Source organism: Callithrix jacchus, chromosome 5 (assembly GCF_049354715.1).
Source record: "Callithrix jacchus isolate 240 chromosome 5, calJac240_pri, whole genome shotgun sequence".
NCBI classification, from domain to species: domain Eukaryota; kingdom Metazoa; phylum Chordata; class Mammalia; order Primates; family Cebidae; genus Callithrix; species Callithrix jacchus.
In genome coordinates this window covers 143,603,199-143,624,300 of record NC_133506.1, presented here as the reverse complement: position 1 = coordinate 143,624,300, position 21,102 = coordinate 143,603,199, and the positions used below count along the sequence as shown (strand labels likewise).

The following is a 21,102-nucleotide window of genomic DNA, read 5'->3' as shown; positions in this document are numbered from 1 at the left end:
ACGTGAGTTTCTGTACTTTGGCTTGTAGGTGACTGGTAAATAGGGGAGGAATGTCACTATCATGTGAAAGTTGTGCTGATTCATGGCAATTTCTGCCCTGCATGTTAATGCTGGCCAAGCTTGGCTAGCCATTCTCTTCTGTGTGCTCCGTTCTCCTTTGGAAGTGGTGATTGCTCTCAATCTGGGAGCATTTTGCTCTTGTCTTCATAACTCATCAGTGTCAACCCTCAAGGTGTTAAGACCTTTCCAGGAAGCCACCCACACCTTCTTAAAACATCGTAGTAAATATGCAGAACAAAATGTACCATCTTAGCCATGTGCAGGTGTATTAAGCACATGTATATCTTGTGCAACCAACACCATCATCCATCTCGAAAACACTGTCATCTTCCCAGACTGAAACCCTGTACCCATTAAGTATTAACTCCCCATTCTCTCCACACCCCAACTCCAGCCCCTGGCAGCCACCATTCTATTTCTTTTTCTGAGCTTGACTGCTCTATATACTTCATGCCAGTGGAATTGTACAGGATTGGTCTTTTTGTGATTGGTTCATTTCATTTAGCATAAGGTCCTCAAGGTTCATCCATGTTGTAGCATGTGTCTGAATCTTCCTTCCATTTAATGCTAATACTCTTATTTTATGGATACCCCACGTTTTTTTGATCCCTTCATCCACCACCGGACACCTGGGTTGTTTCTGTCTTTTGGCTTTTGTCAATAATGCTGCCATGAATACGTGTATACAAATATCTATTCATGATCCTGCTTTCAGTTCTTTTCAGTATACACCCAGGAGTAAAATTGCTGAATCATGTGGTTTCCCATGTTTTTAAAAGAAATTCCTATACAGCATTTGCAGTTGTAGTTCCTTGCTAGGAGTCTGATGTGCCTTTTCAACTGCCTAAGTCTTTCTATTATGATTGTTACCATTGTGTCAAGGCTCTGCTGATGAAGTCCTTAGGGTCTAAGGGGTCTCAACCCTCTTTCTTTCATGAACTGCATTGTCTTTTGTGCACAATTTCACAGAACAGAAGACTTGCTTTTTGTTTTTCTGAAATGCATGCATCCCATCAGAGCAGAAGTGGCCATAGAGTTCAAATAAATAGGCTGGGGTATAATTCTATGCTGTATTACCTAATGACCTGAGAAAAATGAAACCATCTCAGTTTTCTGTTCAGTAACACTGCCTCCCAGGGGTCCTGCAGGAGTCTCTGACCTGAAGCACCAAATACAAACCCTTGGTGTTCACATAATCAGTGTGGTATGTTAGGAGTCTAATACAGTTGAGCAGAGGCTTACTTACAGTCAGAGGGAGAACTTGGTTAGGGAGTTGAAAGTCTCTGCAAGCAACTGGCTCAGTCTTTTTCTTATGCCTACAGCTGCTGGCATTGTACACAAGGCTTAATGGACCAAACACATCAAACAGGCCAAACACCTAAACAAGAGCATTCTGTCCCAGCAATGAGTGTGTGTCCAGAGAGACCTGGAAAGCTTGAGGAAGGCAGGGAGGGGTAGAATGAGGGAAGTAAGGACATAGGAGCTGCTGTTAATTTTGGTAGAGCTGGGTGCTTATTATTCATGGTTTCCATGAGTGTTTTTATTAGGAAAGGCTCTCCTCTGCATGCCACATGAGAGCAGGGCTCTGTGACTCATGGATGGTGACTGGCCTTGGAGGAATGTTAAGCTCTGTCCACAAACAAAGGAGGAGAATTAGGAGTTGAATGTCACGGTAAACTTATTTGTGACTGAGGAGGTAGTAGGCAAAAAAGAGGCAGGAAGAAGCCATGTGGCAGATGGAAGAGGCGACCTGTCTGCCCGCTGCCTGTTGCCATCACACTGGGCCATTTCCACAATGACGATCACCTCAGTGTTTTCCAGTGATGGGCCTCATCTCATCAGTGAGTCCTGAAATGAATTTAGCAAATTTCCACCAGAATCAAATACAACAGCACAAGACGGAAGAGAGAGAACACTGAATGCTCTGCATGAGATAAAGGTTGGCTTCATTTGTTATTCTCTTTATGTTTTCCTATGCGAGATTGTGGGTTGAAATACACGTCTCACTGTGGACTGTGGTCACGAGTTTGAGAAACCCCCGGCATTTTGCCTGTCTTCTGTTCCTGGACCTTCTCTTTCTGTCAGTGAGAATTTTGTGTCCAAATTTGATCAAGAATGGATTGTGAAGAGCGATGGTCCCTTGTTGACTGTAGTGTTCATTAGAGGAGTTCTGCTGTCACCATTTCAGGAATCAGAGATGCCCCAGGGCCATCCCACTCTCTAGAGGTTCTGTCACTGTGGTATATGCAGAGTTCTGAATTTGGAGTAAAAATTTGGATTTGAATCACCAAAAATGGCTGATGGGGGTGGTAAGTCTCCCACCTATGTGGGGAAGAGACTAGAGGGACAGTGGTTTGTGCAAAGGCCCTGCAGGGCAGGTAGGGCTGGAGAGCCGACGGCCAGGTTGTCACGGGCCTTGCATGACATGCAAAGAACTTGAACTTGGCTGTGTGGGTGCTCAGGCCTGACAGGAGTAAGAGATGTTTCAGAAAGAGCTCCAGGCCAGCAGGAGGTGGTTTGGGAGGAATGCAGAGATGGGAAGGCCTGCATCCTGGGGATATCAGGGAGGGTGAGAGCCGCTGCACCGAAGTGGGGCTGTGGGCAGGGATGGGAGAGTGTGGGGCATGGGAGAGTGGGGGGAGTTTCTCACAGAGAGCTGGCATCTGCCTGACTGTGGCGGCAGGTGTGCAGCCTGGAGGGGACAGAGTTGGACAGTGCTGAGATTCTTAGGTGGACTGATGGGGGATACTCACATTAGAATGTGGTGGGCCAGCCCTCTGAGTGAGGTGCCTTGGCTCTGCAGTGCCTCTCTTTTGTGCTGTCTTCCCACAGCTTCTGCTTCTCCAAACACCCTGGGTTTCCCCCTGCTCAGCACCAGTGCCCCTACCCCATGTCCTCAGTGCCCTCAGGTGGCATTGCTGCTGCACAGCACCTGCCAGTCCCCTAGAGAGCAGCCTGTAGCCTCAGTGGTATGGTGGTGCATCTCAGCATTGAGAGTTCAGATCCTATGAAACGTCACTGACTGGCATGGGTATACTCTGGGGAGACCTGGTCAGACAGGACCTCATTTTTAAGGCTGTTTCTGACTTCCCATCCTGAATTAGGCAGTGTTTTCAGAAACAAAACTTATAAGATACATAGAGAGATAGATATTGGTTGATTTTTTTAAGGAACTGCACACAAATGTGAGGGCTGGCAAGTCCAAAATTTGTAAGCAGGCCAGCAGGCTGGAGACTCAGGTAAAAGTTGCTGTTGAAGTCTTGGGTCCAGAACCCACAGGGCAGGGCAGGCTTTTGTGTTGCAGTCTTGAGGCCAAAGTTCTTCTTCCTCAGGGAACCCACTTCTCTCCTATGATCATCCCTTGACTGGATGAGGCCCACCCACATGGCAGAGCACTGTCTCCTGGACTCAAGTCTAGTGACTTAGCTGTTAGTCTCCCCAGCTGTTAGTCCTAAAAATACCTACACAGCCACATCCAGACTGCTGTTTGGTTAAACAGCTGGGCACCATGGCCCAACCAAACTGACACATAAAGTTAGGCTTTACAAAACCCCCACTAAAATGTTGACAAGTCCCTGTCTGAGGTCTTTGCATGTTCTGATCCATTCCTACAGGAATCCTGGGAGGATACATAATCCTCATAATTTTATAGATGGGAACATTGAGATTCACACAGATTAAAAGACTTGCCCCTTGGCTGGGTGCAGTGGCTCATGCCTGTAATCCCAGCACTTTTGGGAGGCCAAGGCAGGCGGATCACGAGGTCAAGAGATCAAGACCATCCTAACCAACATGGTGAAACTCCATCTCTACTAAAAAATACAAAAATTAGCTGGGCGTGGTGCCCCACACCTGTAGTCCCAGCTACTCGGGAGGCTGAGGTAGGAGAATTGCTTGAACCCAGGAGGCGGAGATTGCAGTGAGCCATATTGCTCCACTCCACTCCAGCCTGGCTCCTGGCTACAGAGTGACACTCTGTTTCAAAAAAAAAAAAGAAGACTTGCCCCAGGCCACACGGTTCTGCAGACAGAATTCCGGAGATGACCCTGAGACCCTGGGTGCTTCATTCTGTAGTGCTGGGCTATCTGCGCTGTGATGGTGGGCACGGATCCTCCAGCATTCAGGGTACATCAGGACTTTGAAAGCCAGGCAGATCTTGTTCTGAATCCTTGCTCTGTCAAACACATGTGCTGAGGACCTGGAACCATTTGTTTAACCTCTGCCTCAGTTTCCCCATTTGTAAAATGAAAATAATGATCAACTCCCCCTGGTTTGAAGGATGAGGTGAAATATGCAGCACAGTGCTGGCTGTTAGTAACCATGTACTAGACAGTAGTAAAGGCTGCCGCGTTGGATGTTTCATCACTCACAACCAGTTTACTTGACAGAGGATGAAAATACCATTGTATACATGAAAGTTCTGTCTCTGCCAGGGCTTTTTAATAAACATTGCAAGTTATGAACAGATGTCCCTTACTGAAGCTTATTTTTTTAAGAGGGTTAGGTCTGGAGAGCTCAGCTGTCCATGTTCAAACACCAGCTATGGGTACATCACCAACCTGCCAGAGAGGGCTTAGCTTCCTCATCTGTAAAATGGTAATATTAGCAGTTCCTACCATTTAGGGTTATTATGAGGATTAAATGTCTCAAACATCTAAAATGCTTGGAACAGAGCCTGGCATATACTAGGTATTTAATGGCCTTTACCCTTTTTACCGTCTGCATAGTCTTTAACAATACTAAGTATTACAGATGCTTGATTAATTTAGCTAACACTAGTGAACTGATACTACCCAGGATGAGGGCCGCAAAGGGAGAGAAGGGCATAAAGCTGGGAGATGTGGCTCAGTTCTCAGGGAATGCTTGGTTTTCTAAAAATAGCAGGGCCTTCTAGGAGCAGCAGACACAAGCAGAGTGTGCTACATGAACACACTGAACAGCCTTAGTCTGCTCAGACTGCTTAGACTCAGTCATTTATAGAAAACAGATATTTATTTCCCCACAGTTTTGGAGGCTGGGAAGTCCAAGATCAAGGCACCTGTAGATTCAGTGTCTGAGGAAGACCCTTTTGCATTGATAATGCCTTCTTTGTGTCCTCATATTGTGGGAGGGGCAAGGGAACCCCCTCATCACCATTTATAAGGGCATTCATCCCATTCATGAGGATAGACTCAAGTTTTCTGACTCCAGCACACAGCCCTGAACAAGCCACAGGCCAGATGCCACGGGACGCAGTGGATCCTGCTGAAAGACATGGCTACTTTTCTCTGTGCCTGACCCCACAGCTCTGACACCCCTCCTGTCACATTGTGTGTAATGATACCTCCTCCTCCTCCTTGGTGAGCTCCACCAGAGAGGTCCTCTCTACTGAGGCCTGCACTGTGGGAGCTCTGTGCCAACGAGGGAAGAAAATCAGGAAAGCATTCCAGCCCCACAGCTTCCCACCCACCTCTGTGTGACTGCTGTCTCCAGTCACAGCAAAATCATGCCCACGTTCTTTTCAAAATTCTGCTGTGGAAGATGTCTCTCTCTGTCACTTACCGTCACTCATTCTTCAAATATGAGCTGCTCATTCATCAGGTTTTATGTTGGATGGTCACCTCAAGCAAGGCGCCAGGGCCAAAATGCACAGCCACTCCACGTGCTTGTCATGGAGGAATTGACAGGTATTGAAACAGCTTTTCTCTCTCTCTCTCTCTCTCTCTCTCTCTCTCTCTCTCTCTCTCTCTCTGCCCACCCCCACCACCGCTTTGCAAATGTCCAGGGCTCTTTCTCACTTTGACATTTTACATTGAGACTTTCACCTCCATGTAACCTTTATGTACACCCAGTACACAGCATAGCTGAATGTGACAAAGGCAAACATGCAAAACAGAAGCAACGCTGTGCGTGTGTGTGAGAAAAATGTCTATGTTACATCTGTGCTCATGTCTACTTAGGACCTCCGAGTTGAGACTCGGGCATCCTCTGTAGACGGTGTCTCTTCAATCTGATTTTCTTATCTGCATTCCACATTCCTACCTCTTAAACATTACATCCACATTTTAACATTCAGTGCTTTACAGCAGACACATTAGCTGCCTGGCAAAGGAGCCATCATGCTGGCCTATCTCATGTGTGTTTAGGGTTTCCAATAGGCCCCGGTGGCCCTGGCACCTCTGGTGTGGGAACCCCATTGTCCACCTGCAGTCCTGTCTTCGGGCTGCGTGGCCCACATGGCTGGCCTTCACTCTGTGCACTTCTTCCTCACTGCCACCAGCACACTCCTCTCGCGCTCCATTTCATTGCCTTTCTTTGTAAAAAGAAACTCATTAGGTAGACAAGCAATAAATAATAGAGCAATCGTTCTGCTAGAACATGTCAGAAAAGTGAAGACACTGACAATTTAGAATTCAGCATGAATAAAGTACACCCTTCAGATGACAAAATCAACGAAGGCAGCCAAGCCCACTTCCTCCAACAGAGGACATGTGGTGGAGAAGATGATCCCTAGTACACTACAATAAAGAGTGCACAGATCTAGGGTAAAATAATCACAGATGCCCTGCCCATGTCGACTTCAATTCTGTTTATCTCTGAAGCCATGTATATAGGGCACATACTTTATGTGGATCTATGCAGGAGAACAGGGTCTAAAAGAGGAGGTCATTTTGAAATATTCATGGAGGTCAGTGGCCACTAAAAGTGACTCGTAAGTGGGCTGGAGAGGTGTCAGTGAGAGAGTGGAGTTTGGAATTCATCCCGTGGGGTTTGGGGTTCGAATCCCAGCCCAGCCACCTCTAACCATGTGACTGAGATACAGAGTGGAAATAAATACCCACCCTTTATCAAACAAGTATTATCTTATGAAGACATTTATGTATGTTCTCACCTAAAGTTCACGTCAACTCTGGGTAGTGGGAACTATCGTTGTCCCTATTTTTACGATGAGAAAACTGAAGTTAAGACAATACCAAGTGTTACTGAAGGTGGGGGACTCCATGGAACTCTCTTCTACTACTTGTGGTAGTATAAACTGGTAGAACCATTTTGGAAAAAAATTCTTGGGAGCAGCTACAGAAGATAAACATACGTAGACCTGATGACCTGGTAATACCACTCCTGGGTAAATACCCAACAAGCGTGTGATTTTTTTTCTACTAACAACATGTTCATGTTCTGGCCACATAGTAACCGAAAGTAAAACAGTCTCTTTGTCCATCAACAATAGAATAGGACACAGTGTAGTCAAACAGCAAAATACTACACAGCAAGGAAAAAAATGAACAAATAGTACATAGAGCAACGTGGATGAATTTCATAGGCATACTGTAAGTGAAGGAAGTCAGACACAAAAGTATACATCCCGCTGACTCCATTTATATGAAGTTCAAAAACAGAAGTAATCTATGGCAATAAACGTTCATGTCTACCCTTGGGGTACTGGGCATTGCTAACTGTAGGGGGGGCATATGAGGGAGTCTTTTGAGGAGCTAAAACTTTTCAATATTTTCATATTGTATTAGTTTTCTATGATGTGGAACAAAGCACTACAGTGGGTTAAAAACTATGCACATTTATTTTCACACTTGTAAGCCCATTTCCGGGGTGAGGAGTCTGGGCACAGTTTAGCTGGAGCCCCAGCTCAGGGCCTCCTGAGGCTGCTGCCACAGAGTGGGCTGGGGCTGTGTTCTCATCGAGAAGCTTGACTGGGGGAGAATTTGCTCCCAAGCTCATTCTTAGTGTCAACAGAATTCACTTCTTTGGAGTGGTGTGACTGATAGCCCGGCTTTTTTTTTTTTTTTTTTTGAAATGAGTTTTGTTCTTGTTGCCTAGGCTGGAGTGCAATGCCATGATCTCAGCTCAGTGCAGCCTTCACCTTCCAGGTTCAAGTGAGTCTCCTGCCTCAGCCCCCCTTGTAGTTGGGAATACAGGTGTGTGCCGCCACACCTGGTTAATTTTTGTATTTTTAATAGAGATTGGGGTTTCACCACGTTGGCCAGGATGGGCATGAACTTCTGGTCTAATGTGATCCGCCCGCCTTGGCCTTCCAAAGTGCTGGGATTACAGGTATGAGCACTGTGCCCAGCTGGATATTATTTCTATATTACAGATGAAGAAACTAAAGTTCCAAACAGTTTGCCCAAAGCCACCCAGCTAGTGAGAGATAAAAGGGGGATTCTATGAAAGGTCTGTGTGGCTCCATCCCCAAGGACAGACATCTGTCCCTGAAGAGCTTTAGGGTCTACTTTGTAATGATGAGGGAGTCCAAGCAATAAAACAAAAATTGATAGATGAGGCTATCAATCATGAAAATGTAATAAAGAAGACAGGTTTTCAGGAGTTACTCGATTAAAGCAAAGAATACTGCTTGCAGATCATGGCTCTGGTAAAGTCTGTCTGCATCAGTGCTAGCCCACACACATTTAGTGCAGAGACGCGTTGTTTAAAGTGGGACTGGTGGGGAGTGGGATGAGGTGGGAGCTTACAGGGCTTTCAGAACCAAGCTGGAGTCAGTCAGTGGCAGAGACAGCGCCTTACCACAAAATCCCAATGGCTTTGTGCAAATTCTGGCCTGCAGATTAGGAAATGGGACATTTTTAAAAACTGTGGTAACAGACACGGAAGACTTACCGTCTTAACAGTTTTAGGTATGCAGTTCAGTAGATTAAGTACATTCATATTGTTATGCACCTGTCACCATCTTCCACCCATAGAGCAGTTCTCATCTTGCAAACTGAAATTCGGTCCCCCTTTAAGCAGTAACGCCCCACTTTCCCACCATAGCCTCTGGCAGCCTGGCCATTCTACTTTCTCTGTAAATTTGCCTACTCCAGGTACCTCATATAAGTGAAATCATACAGTATTTGTCCTTTTGAGACGGGCTTATGCATTTAACATAATATGCTCAGGGTCCACCTGTGTTGCAGCATGTGTTAGAATTTTGTTCCTCTTTAAGGCTGAGTGATATTACATTGTACGTATTTACTGTATCTTGTTTATTTATCCATCCATTGATGGCCGCTTGGGTTGCCGTAACCTTGTGGCTGTGTGAATACTGCTACTATGAAAGTGGGTGTACAGATGTCTGTTCAAGTCGCTGCTTTCGATTCTTTTGGATATATCCCAGAAGAGGGATTGCTGGACGATATGGTAATTCTAGTTTTTTGGTTTTTGAGGAGTTGCCATACCTGTAATCCACAGCAACTGTGGGGACAGCGTGAGACCACTCATTCCCCTCTCTTGCCTATGGCTGCCCTGCCCATTTGTATTCCCTCCCTACAAACCCAGGTGTGAGGGGCCCCTGTCTCCAAGCAGACAGGGAGGCACTGCAGACGGTGTGCTGGACCTGGCTCCTGACCCATCCCCTCTGCACTCGATTCCTATGGCCTGGTGACCCATTCCTGGAGGCAAAATGCTTTCCTCTCTCTGCCTAAATTAATTAGGTCCCCCCACCCCGCCCCGCACCCCGACAGCCAAATAGATAATTATGTGCTAAGATAATGTGATAAATGCCAAACATTATTCTGTCATCCTAGGAAGTTGCAACTTAGAAGTCTCCTCTAGTAAACTGTAGAGTAAAATATAGCAAATGCACTTCATCCATTCTTTTTTTTTTTTTTTTTTTTTTGAGACGGAGTTTTGCTCTTGTTACCCAGGCTGGAGTGCAATGGCGCGATCTCGGCTCACCGCAACCTCCGCCTCCTGGGTTCAGGCAATTCTCCTGCCTCAGCCTCCTGAGTAGCTGGGATTACAGGCACGCGCCACTATGCCCAGCTAATTTTTTGTATTTTTAGTAGAGATGGGGTTTCACCATGTTGACCAGGATGGTCTCGATCTCTCTCGATTACAGGCTTGAGCCACCGCGTCCGGCCGCACTTCATCCATTCTAATCAGTAATGACAGCCACCAGTTGAGCATTTGACCACGTGCCAGCCAGTGAACTGGGACTCTACATACATTATCACACTTAATTTTCACCATATCACGGCTAAGGAGCCTGTCATAGTGAGGTTATGAAGTTTTTCTAAAACTCACAGGAACAGAGAGCAGAAGAGGCTCAGGTTCTCTCTTGCTCTCTTGGGTCTTGCCTTATGTGTCAGAGGCATCTGTGGTTCAAACAGCACCCTTTCATCCCCTGCCTGCTTCACAACCAACAAGATGCTGGAGGCTGCTGGATGAAAGTAAAATTATCAGTGATATTACCGACAAAATCAGCTGGACAATGTGTGCACAATTGTTGCTGATGAGTGACTTCCCAGCTCCTTCGCCTCTGCTTCCCTACCAGGTCTAGACCTTAAGTTACTCCTTCCAGGAGTCTGGTCTGTGGCATCCACCCACTGACCCCAGATTGCTCCCAGCTGTAGTCTGAGTGGAACGGTTAAAAAAGAGTGAATCCTCCGTCCTGTTAATAAATGAAAATGGATTGGGTTAGTCTATCAGGAAGTCTACCAATGGATTTCTCCAACCAATACTCCAACCAACCTCTACTTTTTCTGCAGTAGAGGGTGGGACAGAAGCCATATGGGCTACTTTGTCGAAGCTCCTCAAAGAAAAAAACTAAAATGAGGAGAGTTTCCTTTCTGCCCTGCCCTTCCTGAGAAACTCCTGCTCAATGGAACTTTCAGCAGATGGAATACAGCATTGCTTCTCCTCAACCCTGGGGGAACTCACAGCACTGCTTTGTTCGGAATATTTAAAAACAGGAACATGAGAGCAAACCCGGACTCCACTGCTCACCAGCTGTGTGACCTCAGATGATTCGTTCAACCTCTCTGAACTTCATTTTCCCCATATATAAAATGAGAAGGGTAACTATCAAGGATTTTCTTGAGGATTTAAGAAAAAAATGAATGTAAACAACATGGCATAAGTCTGAACAATTAAGGGAAAGCAAATTCTAATTTTGGAGATGTGCCTTAGACTTAGTGAGAGGTGGTAGTTTCTATCCCTAGACACTCTCCTGCAGAAAGCATCAGTGTTGTTAGGATGAACTTGGGTGAAAGTCCAGTTCGAGTCTTGAGTACCAAAAGATCAGCAGACAAGAAAAAAGGTCAGCGACCTTCTGAGGTTCCCACTTGCAGGGAACAGCAGAATGCAGTTGCCTGCCTTGTCTGCGAGGCCATGAGTGATGGCGGCCATGTAGCCAGAGAGCCACGTGGACAGAAAGCCACTGCAGGAGACCTAGGCTTTTATACTCAGAGGCCACATTGTGATTCCCAGTGGAATGATAGAAACGGAGGGAAATTTAGCTATTGCGAGTCCTAATCTCTCACTTAACAGACTGGAAAAGTAAGAATGAGTGTTGGTTGGTGATTTACTCCCGAGATGCACACAGCTGGTTAGAGCCGGGTTAGAGTGCCCTGCCTCTCCATGTCAGAGCAATGATTTTTCTCTTTAGCCATCCTGCCTTCCTCTAACAGATTGATAATCTGAATCCAGATGTATCGTTTATCCCAGGCACTCAAAAGGTTTTCACTGAAACCCTGAAAAAATGTTTTTTAAAAGACGGGAACTGACAATGAGCATCACCTGTATGTCCTAAGTTGATACCAAGAGTCTTACATGGGCTAATGTTTTTATTCTCCATCCAATGCTGAGCAAGCTGCCACTGTCACCTGCTCACTGATGAGGAAGCTGAGACTCACCAAGGTCCAGCACTTGCCCAGGGGTTGAGGGTCTCAAGGATGTGGGGGATCTTCAGACCTAATTGTTATGACGCCACAGAAATCCATTCATCTGAGGGCCAGCCCTGTTTCCAAAGGATGTGGTTTTAAATATAGTGTTTTCTTCACTATAAAAAGTATTGTATGTAAATATTAATAGTGGTTTCCAAGTAGGCAGAAATAACCGTTTGAAACAATTTTTTTTAAGAAAAATCAAAATCTGCTTCTCATATTTGTGCTAATTCTAAAGAGATAGTAAACACCCCTCAATTTAGACTGTGATAGTATACTAAGAGACTGTGATAGTATACTAAAGCACATTCATAGATTTCATTTTAGCATTTGTGAGGGCTTCATACAGATTTTTATTTTTATAAAGTAGAAATAAAATGGAAGATTCAATGATATTAGCCCCTCATACTATGTTTCTAAAATTTTCCAAGGTTTTTTTTTTTTTTTTTTTGAGACAGAGTCTTGCTCTGTCGCCAGGCTGGAATGCAGCAGCACAATCTCAGCTCACTGCAGCCTGCACCCCGCCCCAGGTTCAAGCAATTCTCCTGCCTCAGCATCCTGAGTAGCTGGGACTACAGGCATGCACCACCATGCCCGGCTACTTTTTGTATTTTTAGTAGAGAGGGGGTTTCACCATGTTGGCCAGGATGGTCTTAATCAGTTGACCTCGTGATCCACCCGCATTGGACTCCCAAAGTGCTGGGATTACAGGTGTGAGCCACCGTGCCTTGCCTAAGGTTTGGTTTTTATATTTTTCCTGCTTTAAAAATACATGCTTATTGTTGAAACTGTGGATAATTTTAATAACAATTCAAAGAATTAAATAAAATTTGCCCATATTTCCACCACCCACAAATAATCATCATTAATATTGGCATGTGTTTTAATTAATACACTATTTTTAGAGCAGTTTTAGGTTTAGAAATCAGGAACAGAAAGTACACGGAGTTCTGGTGCACTCTCTCACGCCCCTCCCTCCACGAACAGCTCCTTTACTGACATCTGATATTTGCGTGGCATATGTGTTGCAATTGATGGGCCCGTGTTGGTACATGAAGATGGATGAAGTCCATGGCTTACAGGAGACTCACGCCACATGCTGTACATTCTACGAGTTTTGACAAATGTATAATGACATGAAGCCACCATTATAGAGTTTTTTCAATATCTTTTCACTTTTCATTGGGTAGTATAATTTTTTATGTTTCTTAGTTTACAGATTGTGGGTATTGTTCTTTGACTATAAAATACACATTTATAAATAATAGTGCTGGCCACTCAATGAATCATCTAAAAAACTATATTTTTAGAAAGCATGTATTTATTTTATGAATTCTATTAGCTGTCTGTCAGGGAACATGGAGCTCTGGGGCACGGATCCCAGCACAGAAGGGTTCACTTCTCCTCTGTGGTCTTCATGTCAATTAATGATTAGGCCTTGAGCCCCATATCAAAGAAAGGTGATAGTTCTTTGAGTTGGTTTACTGAAACAGTCTACTAAAGACTTTCCCCAGGCCCTGAGAAAAGGGTAGGTTTAAAAATCCTTACCCTGCATTTTCCTTTCACAAGGAGTGAACTCCTGGCCCAGGCAGAGGTGAGGTGAATGGGTAGTGGGGCGCGGTTGCCTGGGCGATGAGACTCCTCCTCCCGCCCTTAGGAGTTGGGGCTGGCTGCTGGCTGTGGGGAACGGTTTTTATTTGTTTCGAACGGAGTCTGGCTCTGTCTCCCAGGCTGGAGTGCAGTGGCGCATTGTCGGCTCGCTGCAACCTCCGCCTCCCGGGTTCAACCGATTCTCCTGCCTCAGCTTCCTAAGCAGCTGGGATTACAGGCATGTGCCACCACGCCGGGCTAATTTTTGTACTTTCAGTAGAGAGGGGGTTTCACCATATTGGCCGGGCTGGTCTCAAACTCCTGACGTCAGGTGATCCGCCCGCTTCGGCCTCCAAAAGCGCTGGGATTACAAGAGTGAGACTCCGCCCCCAGCCGGGGAACTGTTTTTGACGGGTTTCTGTGGGTGGTGCCTGTGGGTTGGTCCGAGGTCTTGGCCTGCGGGAATGAGCTAGACCGGGGCGTGGCCTGAGTGGGGGAAGCACCGGAATGGAGGCGTGGCCAGGGGAGGGATCCGGGATGAGGAGTGGCCTTGGGGGGAATCAGCTGGGGGTGTGGCTTGGGGGGGCGGGGGGTGTGGCTTGGGGGGGCGGGGGGGCGTGGCCTAGCGGAGTGTTTGGCCAGGCGCGGGAGCAGAGTCTGTGCCGCGCTTTCTCCCGCGGCCGCCCTGCCCGCCGCCAGCTCCGAAGGAGCACACTGGAGCCCAGGCTCCGGGAGCGCGGTAACCTCGGCGCTCCGCCGGCACCGGAGCCGGCTGTGAAGGCAGGGACGTGCTGGACGCCCTGACTTTGGAGGCTCCGCCGAGGGGCGCCGTAGGAGGTAAGACAGTGTCGGGCCGCGGCTCTGCTGGGCGGGCGCGGGCGCGGGCACGGGCACGGGCTGTTAATGTAGAATCCCGGGAGGACTTGAGCCCCAATGAGCTGCTTTGGGCTTGAGGATATCCAGCTCCCAGCTCCTTCGCCTCTGCTTCCACCGCCGCTGGAGCCTGCCGGGCTACTCACCTGTTGGGTCCCTGCGCCCGCCCCCAGCCCGGCGGTGGCTCTGCGCCCTCTGTGCCGCCCGGCACCATTGCCTCCGGGAGGACGTGCACATGGTGTTCTCGTAAAAGGCCGTTTCCAGCCTGCAGGGAGGTCGCCCTGTAAGTTCACCCCGCGCTCCTTGCTCGCAGGGCCTGGCTTCCGAGGGAGGCGGTGGCTGGGGAGCCTGGCGCGGCACAGCCGGGTAACGCTCTGCTGCTTCGGGCGTCTTGACCGGTGCCGCCCGGGGACCCGGGAGCGACGCGGTTGGAGGGCTTAGTTTAGAAAGCAAGTTTCTCTAGGCTCCAGCGGAGTCTCATTCCACGGGGATGATTTTGGGACCCGGTGCCTGTCGTCTGTGGACTGGAGGGAGTGCATTGGCGGAGTTGGTTTGGTCCCATTCTGTGAAGGAGGTGGGGGAATTGGTACTCCAGCCCAGGGCAGGTAGAAGCCCACGCTGCTGCCAGCGTCAGGGGGAGCTCGGGTGACCTGGGCTGGGCCACTCATCTGACTGCAAGGTTACAGAGCTTGAGCAAATTTCCCCTCCCTCCAAGTGCAGGAAAACCAAACCAAGTCAAGCAAACAAACCCTGTGGGTCACTTGCTTCCCAGCATTGCATAGGGATGTGGATAAATAGAATAACACTGTGAATTTACTCAGTCCTTATTCCCAAGTCTTCCCATAGCCTTATATTATACACCTCCCCCGCCAGGGTTTTCTCTGTACCCATCGTCATCTTTTTCTGCCTCTTGTTTGCTTCCCTGTGAACCCCTCCCGGTCTCCCAGCGATTTGCTCTCCTTTATTCCCCTTGCTAACAGGCGCAGAAATCTCACTCCTTTTTTCTTTCCCCACCTTTCCCAACAAAGTGTCTTTTTTTTTTTTATGACCCCTCCACTGTCTTGCAAACTGCCTCACTGCATTCTTCTCAGGGTGCCTGTTAGTCATGCACCCTCCCTGTTCTCTGCCCCTTCCCATCCTTTAGAATTTCTTGCGACTTTGTTTATACCATATCCTAATTCTCATCTACCTCCCTTGGCCCTCACGTTTGCCGTCTGCCTCCACCCAGTTCTCCCATCCCCTTCCTTGTTGCGCTCCTGTGCATGTGCGGGTTTCTTCCTTCTTGCCCCATCTTTCTCCCGCAGGTGATTTCTTCCCTTTGCCCTACTTCTCCCTGGCAGGCACTCTGCCCAGCCACAGCCTGTCCCGCCTGCAGGGCACACCTTGCCTCGATGCCTTCTGCTGTGGTTTTCCATGCTCCATCAACATCGCTGGGTTCCTTGTGCTCCTTCAAGTCTGTCCTCTGTCACCTTGCTGATGGCTTTCTCTCCGAAGGTCTACAAGTGTCAGAGGCGAGAAACAGCAGCTGCATTTCTGCGGGAGGACTCGATTTCAGGATCCTCCCCCCTGAAGCTCCCCACTGCTTCTGTCTGATTGTTTTCTTATTGAAGTCTTATCCTCTATATAGTTCTTGAATAATGTGAATATTGATATTAGGTAGCATTTACCAAACTCTGGATGTGTGCCAAGCACTGTTCCGAGGGCTTCACGTGGATCACTGCTCATTTAAAATCCTCCGCACATCCATTTGACAGATGAGAAAAGGGAGGCTCGGAGAAGGTAACCGGCATGCCTTCTTGCCCCTGCCTAGCAGTGGAGGCCCTCTTCTCACCAGACAGTGGAGCTTCCCTGCTGTGTGACCTCTTCAACTCAGGCATGCCTGCAGTTCAGCTTTGGAAAGTTGGTCGTTATTTGACATGTTTTATTTAGTCTGCAATGTACACCAGTGGAAGACACAGATTATATACTTGTAGGACAGTGCATGGAGAAAACCTAATGCTTGATCCCTTAGAAAGCCTGGGCTTGTGCCTGGGCTGTCAGCTCATCCATGTTGTCAGCCTGCTTTCCCTCTTTAGGACTTAGGAAGTCCTAAAGAAAGTGGCATAAAAATTACCCGGCCAGGCACAGTGGCTCATACCTATAATCCCAGCACTTTGGGAGGCCGAGGTGGGAGAATTGCTTGAGCCCAGGAGTTCGAGATCAGCTTTGGCAACATAGCAAGACCCCATCTCTGAAAAATAAAAATAAAAAATCAGCTGGGCATGATGGCACACACACCTGTAGTCTCAAGTACTCAGGAGACAGAGGTGAGAGGATCACTTGAGCCTGGGAGGTTGAGACTGCAGTGAGCCATCTATAATTTTGCCACTGCACTCCAGCCTGGGTGACAGAACGAGATTCTGTCTCTAAAAAAATTAAATTAAAAAAAAAAAGACCACTGCCAGCTGTCTCCTCCTGTGCATTGCGCGTTCCATTTCACTTGAGCTGGACACATCTTTGTGGTCTCTGTTAGCTGTTTGACTGTATGAGTCTTATTTATATTCATTTCATTATGTAATCTTAAAGCCTTGCCAAAACATTTGTTAGTCTTTGCCTTCCTAAGAGTTGGAGGCAAGTATATTTTCTACTTTACAGATCCTGAAGTAGAGGATGCACCTTGATAGCTGAAAGGGACCTTAAAGTCTACAGATGAGGAAACCGTGGCCCAGGGAAGTAAAATGACATATTCAAGGGAAAGCAGCAAGACAAAGTTGGTTCTAAGGTCTCTGTGGTCCAGGGCTTGATGCCTGGCCTTAGAGCTTGGTGGGTTCACCTCTCTATTTGCTGCTGAAGGCAACAAAGTTTCCTTCTCCTTCCTTTCCTATGAGCTAAGAGGCTTTGGAAGGATTCACTTAGAAGGGGAACTCATCAGTGCTTTCCTTTTTTTCTGTCTGAAAGCTAAACATTTAAAACAATGTTTCCCTGTGAGACATGTAATAGCATAAATGGGATCCGAACTTTGCAGTAGTAGACATTCAAATGTTTTAGAAAGAACCATTACCATTACTTCTGAAACACCAGGAAGGAATACCAAAGGTACATGGCTTCCTAGAGGGAAACCATATAATACATGGCAATTTGAAAATCAGTACTGGAATGTTTAATTGTATTTTGCATTCGTGGAGAGAAATGCATTGGTACAAAGTGCTTGCCTGATTTTCTTCATCTTTGCATAGCAAATTAAACAGCAGTGAAGGGGGAGCGTGGAGTCGGTTGCTGTTTCTCTCTTGGGCTCTACTGTGCCCATACCCTTCTCTGGACTCCCACGAAACCCCCTTGCTGCTGCCTCTGCTCCTTCCCTGTTTAATGCCTCTTCTGGCTCCCCCAGGAGACCTACAAGGTATTGTTGAATTGTGATGCCCACCTCCTCCATATCAGCCTGTCTTGACAAAATGCAACCCTGATGCCCCGAGGCCCTCATCCTGTGTGATAGCTTCACCCCTTCCTGCTGGGATGAGATGGGTTATCAGGTACCATCCTGGGGAGAAGGGGGGAAGCATTTGTGCGAGGTGTCTTCTGTGTTCTGTGGTTTAGGTGAGGATGGTTGTAACTGAGGAGTAAGTTAAGTTTCCTTGCTCCCTAAATGAGATGGACGTTCACAGAAGTTGTTGTGGCCAGAGCCCCATAGTAAGTATAAGTAGCAAGGCTGAGACTGGACCCCAGGCTGCCTGGCTTAGGAGATCCACATGCATCCCTCTGTGTGTCTGTCTTCCCTGTAACCTAACTCCCTGAGGTGGAAATGACACCACAGAGCCTTTCACAACATTGATGGTTTCTGTGTGCTGAGCTGAAGGTGAAGCCAGAGAGGAGAGACTAGGGCATCACGGGACGCAAGTCTGAGGGCTCAGAGGAGTTCCCAGTCCAGCCTTTGCTCTCACTTCTGGGTTGTGGATGATGCCCTCTGTGCCTGCGAGAACCCTGGGGAGCTGTGGCAGCACCGCAGGTGCAAGAATGGCCTCTGTGTTTCTTATATACGTATGTGGTTGTGGCCGTTTGCTGCGTTCAGGATGTCAGCTTTGGTGGATGCAGGTAATGACCGTCCTGTGGTCATTATGTTCCAGCGTTTTGGAAATGGGATTGTTGCTTCAGTGAACCAGGACTTTAAAGGATCTGACTTCCTTGTCAGCAGCCACTTCTGCCCATTTCCCTGAAGCAGGACTGCCCTGGTCTGTATGGCATCATGAGAGCATAGACATTGTCACTTCAGGGATCCTGTGCCTGCCTCGGAGTATCTCCAGCCCCAGCCTCCCAGGTCTGTCCTGAAGACCTACTGGCATCCATCTCCACCCTCCAAGAGGACTCTACCTGTCCAATCCCGGGGAGGGGAAGGGCCAGCCTTTCCCCTCCACCCCCATTCATACCAGAGCAGGCCTTGTTTACTAAGACTGGCAAGCTCCCCTTAGAGAAAAGTAGAGCACAGGTCCTTAGTGGCCAGACTGGAGAGTTTCAGTGGAGGGAAGTGAGCTGCCTTCCTGGGTCCCTGGGCCACCCAGTCTCCTGTCCTCCTCTCCTCTCTCAGCCCTTCCCAGTTGCAACCCCCCACCCACCCCACCACAACTTTAGCAGCAGGAAAGGGGACAGCTTTGCTCACTGTCTGGACAGGTGCAAGGGGAAGGCAGGCTTTTATTGTCTATTCCAGTGGCAGCAGGAGGCTGGCGATGAGATGTATTCGTGGTATTGCAGATCGGAACTTTGATCACACTTCGCAGAAAATGTTGCTCTGTGTGATAGGACAGTGAGCAGTCCATTGTACTTGAGTGTTAATGTGGCAATTCAGTCCCATCACACAGGGTTCTGAGCTCAGACCCTAGCACTTAGTCACTATGGGTGATGTAGAGATAGGCAAATGTGCCCCAAGTCCTAAACAACTTGCACTTGTACTTTTAAACACATCCGGCTTGTACGTTGTGACTCTACAGCTGAAAGAAAAATAGCCTCTGCTTTAGAAAAGTGCTCCGCATCCACCTTTCCTGTGCGGTGGAATGCTTTTCTGTAATGCATAAATTCTTTCTCATCCATCAGGAATCACCTGTTTAGGAATTTATGTGGATTTGTAGATTCTGTTGTTACAAGTGTAATATTTGGTGATACTTCATGATGGTTTGTAAGCATACATGTATATGTAATAGTTACTCTGTATCTTTTGTGTATTAGATGCTGAAGATGGAAAGATTGATCAGAAACAGCTCCTCTTCTCATGAAGAGACTCACATTCTTGTCTAAAGGGAGAGGCCCATATGTAAAAGCAAAGCAGTGAAAAGTAGTGAATGTGGCAGTCAGTTAGGGGAGAAGATGAGAGTTCAAAGATCCAGGAAGGCTTCCTGGAGGAGGAGCTGAGTCCAGTCTGGGCTGAATCCTAGCAGAGGAGTGAGCAAGTGAAGAAGGAGCTCACAGAGGAAAACCTCTCCCTTGTGGACAGCATAAGCAGAGGTGAGGACATGGGCTTCAGCTTGGTGACTCCAGAGACCCTTGAACATCTATATTGCTACAGCACCAAATGCGCCAGTCATGACGGAGTCTGTGTCACTAGGGCGTGGTTCCAGCATCAACAACACTTGGGGATTTGATACATAAGTAAATTCTAGGGCTCCTTCCAGACCTATTAAATTAGAGCTTCTGTGGCTGGGGCCCAGCAGGCTGTATTTTAACATGACTTCCATGTGATTTTCAAGCACAGAAGTATTTGAAAGCTACTGTTTTAGAGCATATGCTTTCTGGAGGCTCTGAACAGCTACTCTCCACGCCTGCCTCCTAGTATTTGCAGGGAATGGTAGTCCTCTTTTGGAGGGCATTAATCTTTCTCACAAGGGGGGAGCCCTCATGATTTATCACTTCCAAAAGGCCCCACTCCTTCACATCATCACCTTGGGGTTTAAGTTTCAACCTAAAAATTTTGGAGGGACACATGCATTCCCACTGTAGCAGTTCCCATCTCTCAGGGTTTCAGACCCTTTGCTGCTTGTTGGAATTAGCAGTGGGTCTTTAAAAACATGATGCCCACTCCCACCCCCAAATGTTATAATTGATTTGGGCATGACCTATGCACTGAAAATTTTCAAAGCTTTTCAAGCGCAGTCAGGTTTGAGAACCACTGTCATAGGTGAGGATTCCATCATTTGTACTTGTAAAATGCGAGAGGAGTGTCCTGGCTGTCACACAGGAAGTGCTTTGTGTGTGTCTGTGAGGTGGTGGAGGCTGTGATGATTCTGTGATAGGAGGAGGTGGTGGTGGCACCATGTCGATCGTGTAATGAATGCTCGTTCGTGTTGAACATGTGCCAGTTTGGATATCTCCTGGTCCTGGTAGTCCCGTTTTTTGATCTGAGAGTTGGGAAGTGAGACAGCTCCAGTGTGGTAGATCTGCACATCTAATTCTGTAAGCTAATGCCAGGCAAGGATACAGAAGATCCTTGGCCTGCAGGCCAGCCTCCCCAGCACCTGGCACCATTTTCCTCACCTCTCAGCAGTACCAGCTTGAATTCTGGGAACAGCCAGATTCTAAAATCATGAAGTACCAATACTTCTGTGTGAACAGTGTGAATGTCAGTGTTACGTGAATTGGGCACCTTAGGATTTTTGCCTTCTCTAACCAATCGATTGTACACAAATGCTAGTTTTCACATGCACACACACACACACACACTCACACACACACCCTCCATCTCTAGACTTGGCCTTGCTGTGACAAGTGATCTGTCTTCTAGGATCTAAATGTCATCATGTTATAAACCATGTATTTCTACACATCATTTTACATAATGTGTGGACTTTTTGTATTTCTTGTCCTGTTACCAATATTCGTTCTGCCTTCATTTATTGTTTTATTCATTCAGTGAATGTTGAGCCACTGCATCGGCCCAACACTGAGCTTGCAGTTTCATCCC

General features: G+C 47.3%; 1 protein-coding gene across 8 annotated transcripts in view; it reads left to right on the top strand.

Moving 5' to 3' along the window:
• The window catches only part of SPATA13 (spermatogenesis associated 13), a 326,284-nt gene that overhangs the window by 164,258 nt on the left and 140,924 nt on the right, over positions 1 to 21,102 (top strand). For 3 of the 8 annotated variants that reach the window (XM_078375183.1, XM_078375180.1, XM_078375181.1), the window contains exon 1: positions 13,974 to 14,144. The exons of the other annotated variants lie outside the window; for them this stretch is intronic. The gene's annotated coding sequence lies outside the window, so the exon portion shown is untranslated. Of the gene's footprint in view, positions 1 to 13,973; positions 14,145 to 21,102 lie in introns of those variants that run through there. 8 annotated transcript variants of the gene reach the window in all.